This window comes from Rhinolophus sinicus, chromosome 1 (assembly GCF_057876585.1).
Source record: "Rhinolophus sinicus isolate RSI-liver-muscle chromosome 1, RSI-T2T, whole genome shotgun sequence".
Taxonomy (NCBI): domain Eukaryota; kingdom Metazoa; phylum Chordata; class Mammalia; order Chiroptera; family Rhinolophidae; genus Rhinolophus; species Rhinolophus sinicus.
The window spans coordinates 81091193-81109685 of NC_142501.1; the positions used below are offsets into that span (position 1 = coordinate 81091193).

Here is an 18493-nt window from a genome sequence, read left to right on the forward strand (position 1 = left end):
CTATTATTTGAAAATGCTATAAACCATAGCAGTGGTTTTCCAGATACCATTATTCAATATTTAAGTTAATTGTGATATTTCTAAACTATTTATAGTAGTAGCCAACACTTTTTACATAGCATTATCCAGTGCTTACATTTTGGTATATATTATCTTTCTTTAAGTGCCAATGGGTTTTGTAAAAGTTTTTTTTTTTTTTTTTTTCATTTTATCTATATCTAGTAGAAATTATTTTTAAAAGTATTTTGCTTTCTGGTAAAGTTAATTTAAAGTTCTGATTTTTTTCTTTATATTCCCCTTAGGGCAACTAATTATGTGACTAAACTGAAATAAAGTTATGACCCCAGGAGCTTTTGATTCTATATGTTCTCTCCAGTCTATGTGTCTGTGCCCAGCAATTACAGGCATCTTGAACTATTACCGCTGCTATTCCGGCTTCCTAGGAAATTGGATCACCGGGCCTATGAAAAGATATAACTTTGTTTACATAGAATTTTCAGTAAATTGGCTGAAGGCAATTGCCTAAGGAAGTCTAGCGTTTTTAGAAACTATATTCGTGGGTGGTGAGATAACTTTGTTGCTTTATTTCTGAATTCACAGCTGTTTCCCAGACACAGAGATTGTGGAAGTCTAATCTTCAGCTAAACATGAGGTCAGAGAATTAAGTTCATGAACTCATCCTAGAAAAAGTCCTATACACCTTATTGCTGAGTATCACTAGAGTCACCTGCCAAGTACTGTGCTTAAGAAGCTATGCACCTGAATGTCCAGAATGTCATCCAAATGTCTTCCTTTCAATATTTCCTTTATCTTCAAGTAAAGAAAGAAATCACAGAGGGCCAGATCAGGTGAGTAGTGAGGGTGTTCTAATATAGTTATCTGTTTACTGGTGAAAAACTCCCTCACAAACAGTGCCACGTGAACTGGTGCATTGTTGTGATGCAAGAGACATGAATTGTTGGTAAAAAGTTTAGGTTGTCCAATGTTTTCATGCAGCCTTTACAGCACTTTCAAATAGTAAACTTGGTTAACTGTTTATCCAGTTGGTACAAATTCATAATGAATAATCCTTCTGATATCAAAAAAAGGTTAGCAACATTGTTGCAACGAATTCATGAACTTAATTGACAGAACTCGTATGACATTAAACTCAATTAAAACTCTCTATTCATGAAAGCTTTCATAAAGAAAATTAAATTTTAATATATTTCCATCCATTACTATGTACATTATTTTGATGTTTTCATAGCTAAATTCTAATTTTAATAGATATTTTTTCTAACTTAAAAGTTCTAAGTGTTTGAAGGAGAAGGTCCAAGATGATGGATTAGGTAAATGCTATGTCTGCTGCCTCCCAGGATCACACTAAAATTACAACTAAATTATAGAACAATCAACCTCAAAAATCACCTGAAACGTAGCTGAATAGAACCTCTATAACTAAGGATATAAAGAAGAGGCCACACTGAGACCGGTAGGGTGGCAGAGATTCAAAATAGGCTGACTCGAACCCACAGGTAGTATTTGATCACTGGAGGGGTCACCTCGGTAGTGGAGGTCCCCCTTGAAAAGTGAGGTGGTCACAGCCCCACACCAGACTCCCCAGCCCAAGGCTCCTGTGCCAGTGAAAAGCAACAAGGATTCTGTTTGCCCATACCAGGGAGATGTAAGGTGGCTGGAAACACAGATACCCTGTTGAAGGCCCCACACACAGACTCACTGGCTTGCAAATATTCACCAGCGCTCCAGTGGAAAGCAACTTGAAAGGCACCTGAGACATATGGGGAAAGACTGAGCTGAGTGGCTTCAGGGCAAGGGCTGGAGGGGTAGCTGCCATTGCCCCTGTGTGGAGCCCACCTTATATATAGCATACAGGAGGGCACCATACTTTCTATGTTGAACTCCTCCCTAACAGACCAAATCTGAGCCCCTATTATCTGTTAAAATCCACGTTAATGCACTACCTTGGATGCTATAAGTACCCACCCATCTAGTGCTGCATCTCCCCGGGCATGCTCTGGCTCCTGGGAGTATGGCACATCCCACAAGCTGCAGAAGACTTTTACAGCAGCAGACAATCCATAGTGGCCTAGAGAAGTTTTGGTGGTGGGCAGTTAGCCACAACTTGTGCTGCAGCTTCTCTTGGGCAGTTCTTGGGAATCTGTGGGCCCGAGGCAAATACTGGTTGGCTGCAGTATTCTCAGGTTGTTTTGCAAAATGGTCTCAGGCTGAACCCTGGCCCAAGAACCAAATCTGCATTAACTCTGTAAAAACTACCAGTCATGCCTCATGATTCCCTGGGACCCTGCCCTGACCAGTAGTGCTGCATTGCCAGGGGCACTGTCAACACTTCGTCAACCAGCCTGATCTGGGCACCTAAGGAGGTTCTTTCAATGGCCGAGCCTTATGGGCAGCTGGCCAGTGACAACAGCCTTTTGGGGGTCCTGGGTCTTTTGTGAAGTTGCCCTAGACCCACTATTGGTGGAAGCCAGCCTTGGTTCACAATGAGGCCACCCACACACATCTCCAGGTCCAGCACAGGCAGCAGCCAACCCCATATAGCTTTGTACTTTCTATCAGGTAGCCCAAGCTGGACACAGGCAAGGCTGAAATTGGCCCGCATGGGAACCCCTCCCAAAAGACAGAAATAACACACCGAGAGGCTGACTTAAGACCACGCCAGAGCATTACCCAGCCAGCCTCACAAGTGGCACACTGAAAGGGTGGTCTCAACAGGCACAAGAGCATTCTGGGGCGCACACTCCTCTGAGAGGTCAGCCTCCACATAGCAGCTCATACACTGTGGATGTAGCCAATCCTCACAGCCTGTCAGCCTGAGAGTCAATCCCACCCACAGACATGCCAAAAGCAAGCAAGGGTCAATTATAACAGGAGAAGAAACAATGCACACAAGAGACACTCCTGGAACCACACAAGGGAGACTAGGGAGACTGAGCCAGTGGACCATATAATACATAACACCACCCTACAAAGACTGGGAAACATAGGAGATCTACCTAATACATGGAAGTAAACACAGACAGGCAGCCAGAATGTGGAAACAAATAATCATGTCCCAAATAAAAGAACAGGAAAAACCTCCAGAAAAACAACTAAATGAAATGGAGGTAATGAACCTATCAGAGACAGAGTTTAAAACACTTGTTGTAAGAATACTTAAGGAACTTAGTGAGAACTTAAACAAAGAGATAGTAAACATAAAAAAGCACATAAAAATGATAAATTCAGAAATAAAGAATACAATAACCAAGATGAAGAATAACCTAGAAGGAATCAATACCACATTAGATGAAGCAGAGGATTGAATCAGTGATTTAGACAAGGTTGCAGAAAACATTCAACCGTAACAACAACAACCAAAAAAAAAAAAAAAAAAAAAAAAAGAGCATGAAGATAGTTTAAGGGACTTTTGGAGAAACATCAAGCATAACAACATTCGCATAATAGGAGTACCAGAAGGACAAAAGAGGGAACAAGTGATCAAGAACCTATTTGAAGAAATAATGACTGAAAACTTCCCCAACAAATGGAAAATAATAGACATACAAGCCCAGGAAGTACAGAGAGTCCCAAACAACGTGAACCCAAACAAGCCCACACCAAGATACATCATACTTAAAATGCCAAAGGTTAAAATCAAAGAGAGTCCTAAAAGCAGTAAGAGAAAGACAACTAGTTACAAGGGAGCTCTCATAAGACTATCAGTTGATTCTCAACAGAAACTTTGCAGATCAGAAGTGAGTGGCAGGAAATATCAAAAGTGATGAAACCAAGGGCCTACAAATAAGACTACTCTACCCAGCAAGGCTATCATTTAGAACTGAAGGTCATAAAGAATTTCCCAGACAAGACAAAGCTAAAGGAATTCTTTACCATCAAGCCATTATTACAAGAAATGTGTTAAAAAGATACTGAAAAAGAACTAAAATAAATAAATAAATAAATAAATAAATAAATAAATAAATAAATAAATAAAAAGAAAATAAAAAAAAGAAGGGGGAATACAAATAAACAAAAGATAAAATAATCTGAATAATAAAATAGCAATATCTATGCACCTATCAACAATCACCTTAAATATATATGGATTAAAAGCTCCAATCAAAAGACATAGGGCAGCTGAATGATTCAGAAAAGAAGACCCATGCTTATGCTGTCTATAAAAGATTCACCTTTGATCAAAAGACACACATACACTGAAAGTAAAGGGATGGAAAAAGACATTTCATGCAAATGAAAATGAGAAATAAAGTTGGGGTGGCAATACTTATATCAGACAAAATAGACTTTAAAACAACTCATCCTAGAAAAAATGCTATCTGCGTACCTCATTGCTGAATATCACTTCCATCACCTTAGAAGTACTCCCCTTAGGAAGCTATGCACCGACGCCAGCAACTAGTCCATGCTTCAAAGCAATTTTGAAACTCTTTTTCTGGACTGGCCATCAGAGCTCTCTTCTTATTACCATTGATGCCCTGACTGTCATCAAAATATCTACCTTTAAATATTTCCTTTATCTCTGGGTAAAGAAAGAAGTCATTGGGGACCAGATCAGGTGAGTCGGCAGAGTGTTCCAATACAGTTATTTGTTTACTGGCTACAAACTCCCTTTGCTTATGCTCTTCGATAAGCTCCTTCAAGATCATTTTTGCACATACCGTTCTCATGCCAAGATTTTCAGTTAAGATTTTCCTAACTGTCAATGTTTACTTAGTCAGTTGTGCTTCTTATGGTCAGCCGATGATTTTGATGCACAATTCAATGAATTTCTGCAATGTTTTTGTCAGTTCTGCTCGTTACTGGCTGCCCTGGCCTCTCTTCATCAGTGACCTGTTCTCTCCCATCAGAAAAACATTTAATCCATTTGTACACTGCCGTTTTCTTCATGGCATTATCTCCATAAACTTGGACTAACATGTCTCTGATTTCACTTCCACTCTTGCCAAGTTTAACAGGAAGTTTAACGTTTGTCCGTTGCTGTAATTCAAGTTCAGACATTCTCGCGATGGCACACAGAAAAATGCAACAATAATGAACACCACTCAGCAAGACATTGCCACACGTTGACATGTACACGCTGTGAGACACTGATATACCAAGTTTATGAAACCTACCAGGCTGTTTGTGCAGTGCTGTCAATGTAAGCGCATGGTGGCAAGTTTGCAGATGTAATTATCAGACCTCGTAGATCCTCTGCATATGCATATCTATATTACAACAGTTATCACTGGTACTTATTTTTTTAATAAATAAATTGACATGTCCAGAAATTGATGGAGAAAATAATGTTATAACTAAGAAAATGTTGTTGAGCCTATCAAATGAAAAGGGACACAATTTGTAATAAAAAGTCCAAGAATCTTCCATTTACTGGCTTCAAGAGCACTGAGAAATTGTGTAAAGCAGTGTTCGGAGGATTAATCAAAATAACAGGATACTGCTTAATAATATTATTTTTAAGAGATTAGAAATTCTGCTCACTAAATCAGTTATTATTAAACTCGAGATTAAGACTTTCTAAATCTGTTTCCCTAAGATAGGGTCATATTCAGTTCTTTCTGGTTTAGTGAGTAAAGTCTACCTTTAACAAGTAATTACAAGGGGGAAAAAATGCTAGACATTTCACATGTGATAATGGGTCTTTTCATACCAAACATACTTGAAGCATGGTGGTTCACAAAATCTGTTTCAGACTATGGAGAATTTGTACAATAGAATCTATTGTGCAACCGAAACCAGAAATTTCTACCAATGAATACATTGAAAAATAAGATCGTATCATAGTTCTTTTGTTTCCCCTTTTGCTGCTAAACAATTTCATAAACCTTTCTGATCCTCTCCCAAAGTCTTCCCAGGATAGGCTATAATAATGATGTCTCTTTCTTTAGGAAACAGAAAGCCAGGGACAGAAATTTTTAAGCCTCCCTCTTGACTGGAAGTAATTAAGTATCTAAATTAAAAATACACACTCATGTCTGGGGAAGTTAAGATGATTTTGTGAGCTGCACAAATGACAAAAGCTTTCCATTTTACTGAAGAAGATTCATACTCTGGCTAGTAATATTGCTTTTCTTCTTATATGAATACCCTTTGTTTAATAGAAAATAGAGATTTTTCACTGAGGCAAATGAGGATATGGTAAGATTAATGCTGAATTCAAAATTGTACATATTTTGTACCCCATCTATTTACAATTTCCAGGATGTGGACAACTTCTTAAATATATTAACTTATTCCTGTATTGTAAAAAGTAAACAAAAAGGGGTTCTTTAATTTCTAAGTAGTCAATAATTGCAATATATGCATGAAAATTACCTGTACAAACACATATGTTAATTGAGCAAACATCCTAAAAGAACATTAAAAATATAAATTCAGTTAGAAATTCAGCTTCTAATCACATATATGTCATGATACATTTTGAAAACAATAGACCATATATCCCGGATAGTGTAACTTGGAAATGAAGAAACCTGAAAGTCAGAATGCTTGTTTTAAACATCTATACTCCTACTTACTTGCTGTGTAACCTTTGATAAACTTCTTAGGCATTATAAAATTTAGCTTCCTCATCTGAAAAATGTAAGAAATAATCACTAACTCAAAGTTTTGTTTTAGTGATTAAATGAAATAAAGTAAACAAACAAACAAAGTGCTTAGCATGATCCTCAGGACATAGTATACATTCTAAATCATTGCTGAATGGAATTTGGATGGGAAATTATCACTTAAAATAAGTATTGGGCATTGCAAACATAATGATTGACAAGAAATTTATATATTCCTTCAAAGCGATTCAAGTTTAAAATGCACAGAGAATAATTGTGCATTATAAAATTGATGTCTTCATGTTATTACTACTAGAATGTTTATATTGTGTAATTTCAAACATGCAATATATATATATATATATATATAACTGTAAATGTACATATAAATACATATGCATATTTATTACTAAATAATGGTGTATGCTCTATATTATATATCATATAATAATACAGAATAATAAATTGTTCATCATAATTTGGAAATATTTTATGGGAAAATGTATGATTGCATGAGACAGAGTCTATATAATGTACAGAATGCATTTTTGTTCAATTCATCTCTGGTCATACATTTCATGAAATAATTAATATTGTAAAATGTTTTCTATATTATATTGATCAATGTACCTATAAGTACTCTATTTTAACAGAAAAGTAACTGGTAAAAAATTGAAAAAAAGAAATGGGGGAGCTGATATTTTGGGTATAGTGACTTTCATGGATATCTCTTTTGAGCAGGTATGTTATAAATACAGATTGGCACAAAATAACTATGTTAAAGTAAACTGTCATTTCACACTATTGATTCATCATCATCATCATCATAATCATTATCCTCAGAAATTATTGGATAGTTACTATATGCTGGGCATTTTAAATTATATCCAATGCCTCAACTAATTCAATTTTCAAAAAGTAGTATGTTATTATTACAACAATTTTAAAGAAACTGAAGAATAAGCATTGAGGTAGCTTCTCAAAGTTATCCAGATATTAAGTAATGGGAAAAGAATTAAACCCATGGTGTATAACAAATCTAATTAATTTTAATTTTAAAATACAATGATGGATTATTTCTTAATAAATTATTCTATAATACTACTCAAAAATTTAAAATTTAAAGTTTTGAAATCTTATCTATTTGAAGGTCTGGGGTATACTATACACAATATCTCCAGTCTCCTAGTTTGAAAAGTAGAGTTCTGTCTGAATGAATATGCAAAGATATTGTAAATAAACTAATAGTATGATCAAATAGCCAATACATTTTTATCTCAAATTCTGCAAACCTACTAAATTATGAAACATTTAACATTCATCATTCAACAAACTTATTCTATACCAGTGACTATTCCAGGTACTTAGATACATCAGTATATGAAAATAAACATCCCTTTTTTAGAGCTTATGTGAAAAAAGAGAATCAGTCAAAAAATAAATGAATAAATAAAAATAAATAAGTAAAGTTTGTGGTATATGAGAAATTAATAAATGCCATAAAGAAAGAGCAGAGCAAGCAAACTAGTTTAATACTACATAATATTTTTAATTCTTCACCATACATCAAGTTTAAGATTATATAAATTTAATCTCCACGTTAATTCCTGAAGAATTCTGTGCTTTCAAGAAAAACAATTGTCTGTTTAAACTTTTTTTTTTTTAACTGTGGCAAAAACACTTAACATGAGATCAATCGTCAATACATTTTTAAGAGTATAATACAATATTGTTCACTTTAGGAACAATGTTGTATAGATATCTGAAAATAATTCATCTTGCCTGAATGAAAATTTTTGCTCATTGATTAGTAACCCCAATTCTTTCTCCCTCCAGTCCCTGCTAACTACCATTCCACTCTCTGATTCTATAAATTTGACAATTTTAGAGAACTCATTCATATAAGCAGAATTGTGCAGTATTTGTCTTTTATGTGACTGGCTTTTGTCACTTAGAGTAATGTCATGAAGTACATCCATGTTTCACATACTGCAGAATTTTCTTCTTTTTAAGGCTGAATAGTATTCCATAGTATGCATGTAGCACAATTTCTTCATCCATTCATCTCTTAATAGACATTGAGGTTGTTTACATATCTTGGGTATTGCGAATACTGCTACAATGAACAGAAGAGTGTTAATATCGCTTCAAGTTCTGGATTTCAGTCTATTGCATAAATACCCAAAAGTAAGATTGCTCGATCATATCGTAGTTCTATTTTAATTTTTTTTTAGGAACTTCCATACTGTTTTACATAGCAGCTGTACTATTTTACATTCTTAGCAACAGTTGCAAGTGTTTCAATTTCCCACATCCTTGTTATTACTTTTTTAAAGATGGTTACTACAAATTTTAAAATCACATATGTGGCTTGCATTTGTGGTTATATATTTCTATTGGACAGTGCTGCTACAAACTATTACAACCAACATGTTTAAAATATATATACATATATACATATATATATATATATATATATATATATATATATATATATATTTCTCATAGAGAAATGAACACATCTGTGCTTTTCCATTGATTATCTAAATAACTCTGAACAAATAATTTAAATACTATTAGTTTTGGTGTCCTATGTTTCAGGATAATCTCTGAAACAAGGGCCTTCTTCTAGCCCTATGAATCAGATTTAAAACATTTAAGGTGAAGTCCTTGGTCAGATACTACCTTACTTTTTGAACTACATAAAATAAATTGTTGTTTTTCAGCCTCAGGTTTCTCATTTGGGAAAAAAAATCATAATTATATGATACCTATTACTATAAGAAATAAATTATAGAATTTATGTGCTAATGTTTAATTATATAAAATGCAATAAATACATATTACTGTAACTGATTATGTCCCTTACCCTTAATGCAACAATTAAAACACAGTAGGTGATTTTGTTGCTGTTGATGCTTTCTACCCTTCCACACTAGAAAACAAGATTTTGGTTTTATTTTTGCTTTTTTTTTTTCTTTCTAAATTTGAAAAGATGCCCTTTGTTCTTCCTTAATTCCATTAACTCTCTCATACACTTCAAAATATCCAGCGACCTTGAACTAAAACCAAGCAAATATTATTGTGAGAATGTCAGAATGTGAGAAATAAAATCTCTCAACGGTAAATAACATTACAAAATAAAACATCACAGACTCTGAACTTAACAACTCCAAGGAGACAATGTAGGAGGGCATCTGGTCCTCAAAATAAATGTTATATTTAATAAATCATCCAGTATTTTTAAATGTTATACATTTTAATGTTTTATATGACAAGCATTTGCATTTAATATATTTTAATAAACATCTTGGTGTAAAGGGTATAGCTTTCTTCTATAGCTTGGATAAGAAGGTAAAATGGTGGTTGAGAATAATTGTGTTCTAGATTTACTAATACGCAGAACAGACTGAATTGACAAAGATCTTTTAAATGTTACAAAACTTAGTAGCGAGGTGAGGAAAATGATTGTTCTCATATGTTGTTGGTGGGAATATACATTGGTACAAACTTTTTGTAGTTCAATCTAACACAAGATTAATAGCAATAAACGTGTGCAGATTTTGCTCTGACACAGTATTTCTATTTCTGGAATTCATAGTAAAGGAAAATACCAAAAAAAATGCACAATATGTAGAGGCAAGGCTGCATAGCAACGGTATCTGCATATGCACAGAGACACAAAGATTTAGAAGCAAACTGTGTGCCCAGAAACATGGATATGATTAAGTATATGATGGTATATATATGGGATAGAATGCCAGTTAGCCATCTAAAATGATTTTGAAAAAGAATATTTAATCATGTTAAAAGATATTCAAATTTTATTCTTAAGTGAAAATGTTTACATGATATGTTTATATAAAACATTTTTAAAATACATAATAGAATTATAAAATAGTAGAAGGGCATGTTTTAAAATATTCTTGATAGTGATACTCTCTAGATTATGGAAGAAATTCCTTTTAATTAATTACATTTCTTAAGTTTCTCACTACACACACACTCACGCATGAGTGCACACGTCTTCTTTTTAAGGGAACAAAATAAATCAATGTATGAGTTGTAATCAATGAACACGGTGAATGTTGAAACAAACAAAAAAAATATTACAGTAAAAGCACCTTGCCATTAATCCCCCTCAAAATACTTCTGCTCCCTTTGAACACACTTATGCCACCATTCTTGCCACTTTCTGAAGCAGTTCTGGAAGGCCTCTTTCATGGGTGTCTTCATCCTCTGTCATTACAACACTCCATGTCACAAATTGCTTCTGGAACAGCAACTTCGGTCAAATAAAAACATTATGTTGTGTCCTTACCCACCTTATTCACCAGATCTGGCACCACTCGATTTCTGGTTCTTCCCCAAAGTCTCAATGACCATGAAAATGAAAGTTTTTAATCGATTCTGGACATCGAGACAACAACGACTACGCAACTAAAGATATTCATGAATGATGATTTCCAGAATTGCTTCAGAAAATGGCAAGAATGATGGGATGTGTGTTTGAAGCAAGGTAGAATATTTTCAGGTGGATTAATGGCAATATGTCTATTACTGTTATATATATATATATATATATATATATATATATATACACACACACACACATATATATATACATATATATGTATATATATATATATTTTTTTTTATTTAAACATTCACCATACTCGTATTATTTGATCACACCTTGTTAAGTTGCATTTTCATTCCAAAAGTTTCCTAGAGCATTACGAAAGTGGATGAAGATATTTTTACTCTGACATATACACATTAGACCAACCCTATTCAAATTTTATATAATATTTTAATCAACTACATGAAAATAACAGTCTATAAATATGCTTGTGTGAGAAAATTTATGTATGTTATCACATTCCAGTAAAGTTACCCTTCAAAAAGAGAATCTAAATGTTGCTATCAATTCAGTCTTTAATTCTCAGCAGATAGTCAGGTTATAACATTTTCTATAATAATCAACTTGACAAAGTGCATGCATCTTTATTTTTAATTACAAATAAACACTTGGGATAAGCATAATCTCATAAAAAGTGATGAAATAGTCCAAGCATTGAAGTTTACATGAATATGCTGATAGTAATTTTCATTCTACCTTCTTGATTTATATACTTGTTCAAAAGAATTCCAAACATTTATTTTCAAGAAAGTATTAAAGAAGAAAGATGTTGTTTGCAAATATAGAATTTTCAGAGTGTTTTCTTATTTATAAGGGATCATATTTTCAGAAATAATTTTCTCCAGTTCTTAAAGTAAATATATTTTCTGGTGAAGTTACAAAGTATGGCAGAGATTAATGCAGAAGTCTGATGAAATAAGTCACAAATGATAAAATTCATATTTTAGTTATTCTACAGAGTTTATAATTTTAGTGTATGTTTATTTATTAGAGCATGTATGTTTTTTATGCTAATTTTGACTTTACTAATTGTATTTGTTTAGGAATTTCAAAGGAGAAAACCTGAATCAAATACTAATATTTAATTCAAGTATTTATCCACACATATATTGATATTTACATAAAAGTTTGAGGCATTCTGTTTTCTGTGAATAGGAACAAAAAAAGAATAGGTTATGATTCCTCCTTAATAGTGGCTATCATTTAATAAAGATTGTATTCTAAAAATAATGTTAAAGCGTCATTTGATTAATGTGCGGTGCCCATATTTTACAGGGAAAAAAAAAAACACACCTAAGATTCTTGAGGGAAAAATCAAAAGGTTATGTGGAGCCCAAGTATTCTTAGAAGTACTTTAGTTTAACTAAAAAGTTATGCTGAGAGAGGTAAGTGAAGGGTTTTGAGTGTGAAGGTAAAGATAGATACTTTATTCATTAGACGGCAAGGACTCATTCACAGTATGGAGAATGATTCTATCTATTATTTTCTGAATCAATCGACTCTCCCATTTTCATACGGAACTTCCTTATTTTAGAGAATTCAGTTTTTAGCACAGATTATACGTCTCCTACTTGATTTCATTTTTGTCTTACTCACCGATGCCTCTCCAGCCATTCTCTGTGGTATCATGAGTGATCTTTCTGAAATGTAAATCTAAATAATCCATTTCTCTGCTTAAAATTCCAAATAGCCTTTCCCTGCATACAAAATAAAATCAACTGTCTGTGGTCTGTGTGTTCTTTTCAGCTTACCTCTCACTGCCCTGCACTCTATGCTTATAAACAAACAAGACACCATGGTTTTATAAACACATCTTATAAGCGTTCCTTAAACAGACCATTTGCAACAGTTAAAAACTTTCCCACTCTGCTTCCTCATTTGCCTCCTCTGCTCATTCTTCTTTTAAGATTTGGCAAAAACTTTATTTCTTCTGAGAAACCTTTCCTAAACTTTCTCCTCATTCTAGAACAATTAGCAATTCATTGATTCATATTCCCACAGAACTTTCTTTAGACTTCAAAGGTAAACTTGAACAATTTAATTAGGCATTTTCTTTTCTGTTTCCCATACATGACTGAGGAGTTTTGTCTTGACTGTCATTGTACTTCCCAGTAATTTACACAGTTTCTGGATAGTAGATATTCAGTAAATGGTGAATGAATCAATAAAAGGAAAAATAATGAAATGAATTATAATTATTGGAAGCTTTTTGTGGTAGCACTTCATATGGAATTGATCAGACAGAGGGGTTACTTACAATATCTTAGCCACAGTGACTTACCTTTCTTTTTTCTACCCTGACTTTCTCCTTTCAAGGAGCGTTAGCTCATGATGTTATTTCATTTCAATATCATTTCAGTTATTATTTTTTAGAGCACTCTATCTAACCCTATCTTTTCAAAGTTACACTCAACTGTTACACTAAACAGTTTAAATGGTATTACCTACTCATCTGAGCAAATTTCTCCTTATCTTTTCCACAGAAAAAGCAATGATAGGACCAAGATTGACTAAAATATATTAAAGAACAAATGACCTAATTTAAATTTGTGTCTTGCCATTCTGAAGTCTATGCATAGGCTATGAACACAAAACATTCCATTCATTCACTCATTCATTCATTCAGCAAATACTAACAGTAAGGGACTTGGATGTGGCAGCCATAGTGCAATTTAACATACTGGAAATTTAACATTTAGTAAAATACTTTACATGTCTGTAAATGTATATGTCAGGTAGTTTAGAGTATAATATTTGAAGGGAAAAAGTAAATGATTAACATAATCACTGAAGACCCTTGCTTGGAATTTTCTTAAAACCTTATTTTTTTCAAATATTAGATACTAGATTAATTATTTAAAATTCCTAGGGTAGTGTCTAGAACTGAGAATACTGTTTCCTATGCTTATTTGGTAGATAAAATCTCCTGAAATAGGTCCATTTGTTAACAATGAGAGTTCTGGGATCACACAATCATACCAGAATTTTGAGACTTTTTTAACAGAATTGAAGGCACTAAAATAAGTCACAATTTGTAATAGAAAAGCACATAGTCAACTATTGCTTTACATTTTAACTGAAAAGATCATTATGAATTTAAATACTGCACTTATTTGCTCAAGCAGATCATTATTTCTAATAGTCATCATACTGTTTGATTTTTTTATAGAAACAAAAATTAAAATAACATAGATCTAAAGTACGACTATACTCAAGGCAGCATAGGTTTGTGGGCTTCAAGATAAAAAGCCACTGTGACAAGAAAACTTGGTAACAGAAGAATGATGTACTTGAAGTCAGAACACCGGTCCTAGATCTGACTAAGAATGAGTCAGAGAATAAATAATTAGCTGTTTGTCTATTTATCATGGGAATAATAAAACCTCACAGGTATATTGTCAATCATTAAATGTCAAAATATCTACGTTATGGAGAAAATCAACTTAAAGAAAATCCCTTATTTTACATCCTATGATATTGCTTAATTTGGGGAATCTGATAAAGTATCCAAAAACTAATGCTATGACCTCTAATAACTTACTTTATATACATTTAAAAGAGAGTCAGTTAAAGTAAGCATGCTGCTAGTTCTGCCCAGTGGGTTAACACTTCCAGTCCTTGCCAAGAGACCTGGATACTGCGGAATTGATCAATCTTTAAATAGGGCTCAGCAAAACAGCTTTGTCATAATGTATAAATCAGGTACATCTCTCAGAGGGAGGATTGACATCAATCATATGTTCATAAGATTCTTGGGTGTAAACTGAAGTTCCAAATTATATTTTAACCTATAAGAAGAACTATGATAGAAGATTCAGAATACTTATGGATAACAGCCAAGCATTTCTCTCCCTATAGGATGATCAGATGATGATTTCTTGAAAAGTAATGGTGTCAGCCTGTTGGTTGCAGAGTTAAAAAGCATCATTCCTCTCTGTGAACGGGAGCTGTTATCACAGACCCAGAGCATTCTTCTTCCTAAGTAGTGCATCGTTTGATACTGACACACAACCACTGCCTGTTTTCCATTGCTCTTTGGATACACGTATGCGCCTCTTATATATCCAGTTAAGTCTTACTCAGCCCTGGAAATTATTTTCCCCTGAAAAGTGCATCTGCATACCAAATTTAATCCTCTACATTGCTTGAACTCATAGAAGGTGGTCTTTATTTCTTATTTTTAAGTTTTGTAATTGGTTATTCACTTTTGCTATTATAAACTTATCAAATAATTATTTCTGAACTTTGGTGTTTATAGTTATACTTATCTAGGCATTCTGGACTTCTCTAAAGCTGAATAAGTTAATATGTGGCTTAAGAAATGAATAGAGAATTTCTAATTCCTAATTATCAAGGGTTACATTTCAATAAATATCAATAATGTTATATATCTTTTTTAAGATGATTTATGTTTATGACATTTGAAATTGCTAATATAATTACAAGCAAAACAAATTGAATCAAGCATCCTGTATTATTTTTATTTTTTATTTATCTATGAAATTTATTGGGGTGACATTGGTTACTAAATTTATATAGGTTTCAAGTGTACATTTCTATAATACATCATTTATATATTGCATTGTATGTTCACCACCCAGAGTCGGTTTTCCTTCCCACACCATACATTTACCCTTTTCTACCACCACCCTCCCTCGTTACCCTCTAGTAACCACTAAACTGTTGTCGGCGTCAATGAGTTTTTGTTTGTTTCTTTGTCTTGTTCATTTGTTGATTTCAGTTTTATATGCTACGTATGAGTGAAGTCATATAGTTCTCCACTTTTCCTGTCTGATTTATTTCTCTTAGCATGATAATCTCAATAACCTTTCATGCTGTCATAAATGACAGCATTTCATCTTTTCTTATGGCTGAATAATATTCCATTGTGTATATGTACCACATTTTCTTTATTCAATCATCTGTAGAAGGACACTTCAGTTCTTTGCATGACTTGTCCACCATGAATAATCCTTCAATCAACATAGTGGTACATACATCTTTGTGGATAAATGTTTTCAGATTTTTTGGTAGATACCCAGGAGAGGAACTGCTGGGTCGTATGCTAATTCTATTCTTAATTTTGTGAGGAACCTCCACGCTGACTTTCATAGTGGATGCACCAATCTGATTTCCCACCAGCAGTGTATGTGAGTTCTTTTTTCTCCACAGTCTCTTCAAGACTTGCTTTTACTTGTCTTGTTGATAATAGCCATTCAGAGATATTTGAGATGGTATCTCATTGGGGTTTTGATTTGCATTTCCCTAATAGCTAGTGAAATTAAGCATTTTTTTCATATATCTATTGGCTATTTATTTGTCTTCTTGACAGAAGTGCCTGTTCAGGTTCTCTGCACATTTTTTTAATTGGATTTTTTGTTTTAGAGTTGTATGAGTTTTTTTTGTTTGTTTGTTTGTTTTTGTTTTTGTTTTAATATATTTTGTATATTAACCCTTTATTAGATATGTTTTTATAAATATCTGCTCCTGTGAAGTTGGTTGCTACTTTGATTTTGTTTTTTTGTTTGTTTGTTTGTTTTTGTTTGTTTGTTTGTTTGTTTTGTTATTTTTTGTTTTTTTGCTGAGCAGAAGCTTTTGAGTTTGATATAGTCCCATTCATTTATTTTTGCTTTTACTTCCCTGGCCTTTGAGGTCAAATTCATAATATCCTCTCTAAACCCAAGGTTCATAAGTTTAGTTCTTATGCTTTCTTCTATGCAATTTATTGTTTCAGGTCTTATGCTTATGTTTTTGATCCATTTTGAATTAATATTTTGAGTACATGGTGACAGATAGCAGCCTAGTTTCATTCTGTTGCATGTGGCTTTACAATTTTCCCAGCACCATTTACTGATGAGTCTTTCTTTTCCCCTTGTATGTTTTTGGCTCCTTTGTTGAAAATTATTTGCCCATATATTTGTAGATTTATTTCTGGGTTTTTAATTATATTCCACTGGTCTGTGTTTGTTTTTTGTGTTTTTTTTTCTGCCAACAGCATGCTGTTTTGATTATTGTCACCTTGTAGTATAGATTGATGTAAGGGCGTATGATACCTCCAGCCTTGTTCTTTCTTAGGATTGTTTTGACTATTCAGGGTCTTTTGTGATTCCATACAAATATGATGACTTTTTGTCCTATCTCTTGAAAAAATGCCATTGGGCTCTTGATATGGATTGCATTAAATATGTATATCACTTTGGGTAATATGACCATTTTTAACTTTGCATTATTTTGATTATAACTCTTAATTTAGCAGTTCTTTTTAAGATTTATTTTAGCTAAATCAAACTTTTCAAATTTTAGTAATGATGTATATTGTTAGTTAATATATACATATATCAGTCTGTTTACATATGCATTAAGACTAAATTTCACTTGTTTAAAATCACCGGCTTTGTAACAAATAAAACAAAACAAATATATTTTGAATGTTAAAATTATTTGTAAGTTAAAGAAATCAGTTAGGAATGAACTCAGAACTGAAACTATTATAATGTCTGCTCTAATTCATAACTCCTAAGCTACAGATTAAGAAAGACAATTAGCTATATGCAATTAGTGGTAACTTTGGAACAACATAAATGCAATATTCAAAACATATTGAGAAATTCACCTAAAGTAGATTCCTACAGATTCCTAGATTTTGTTCTCTCTCTTGAATTATCCAATAGGTAAGAAAATTTTATTTATTCTGATTTTTAAACATTTCATTTCCAATGACATGGCTTCAATAGTTTCAAGTTTCTAGTCTTTGCTTTTTCTCCTAACAGAATCACATTTCTAAAATCCATGGGTAACCATGTCATTTCTCTTTTGAATATTATTCTCAACAATAGCATTGCTTCCAAATTTCTTGCAAATATGAGAGCCCTTTTTAATATTAAGAAATATCAAGGTCCACCACACCACAGTTATGTAGTTATACTAGTTATTATAAATAGAAAACAATTAGTAATACTTTAAAATGGATACTATAAAATATGTTCATTGTATTAGAAATATTGAAGTTTTTAATATTTTAAAATTAGTAATACTCTAAGAAATTCTTATTGTACTTTAACAACACAATAGTATATATATATATATATATATATATATATATATATACACACATATTTAAAAATAGCAGCATTTGTACATATGGAACAAAATTTGTTTTGGCTACTAGTAACATTTTTTTGTTTGTTTGTTTTGGTCCTGATTTATTGAGTTATGCTGATATACAATAAAATTCACCCATTGTAAGTGTACAATTGACACATTTTGGTAAAAAAACAAATGAAACAAACAAACAAAACATGTAACCACAACAACAATCAAGATATAAATGGATCTAATTCACGTAATGAAGTTCCTTTGTGCCCGTTTGCAGTCACTGACACCCCCTAAGCCCTGAACCATTTGTCAGGCATGTTTTGCAAATATTTTCTTTCAAAAGACTCATATGTTTTGCTAATTGTGTCTTCTAAGGATCGAAAGTTGTAATTTTGATGAAGTA

At 32.8% G+C, this 18493-nt stretch overlaps 1 protein-coding gene across 2 annotated transcripts in view; it reads right to left on the reverse strand.

Moving 5' to 3' along the window:
- MGAT4C (MGAT4 family member C) overlaps window positions 1-18493 on the reverse strand; it is a 669114-nt gene that overhangs the window by 377193 nt on the left and 273428 nt on the right. The gene's annotated exons all lie outside the window — the stretch shown is intronic.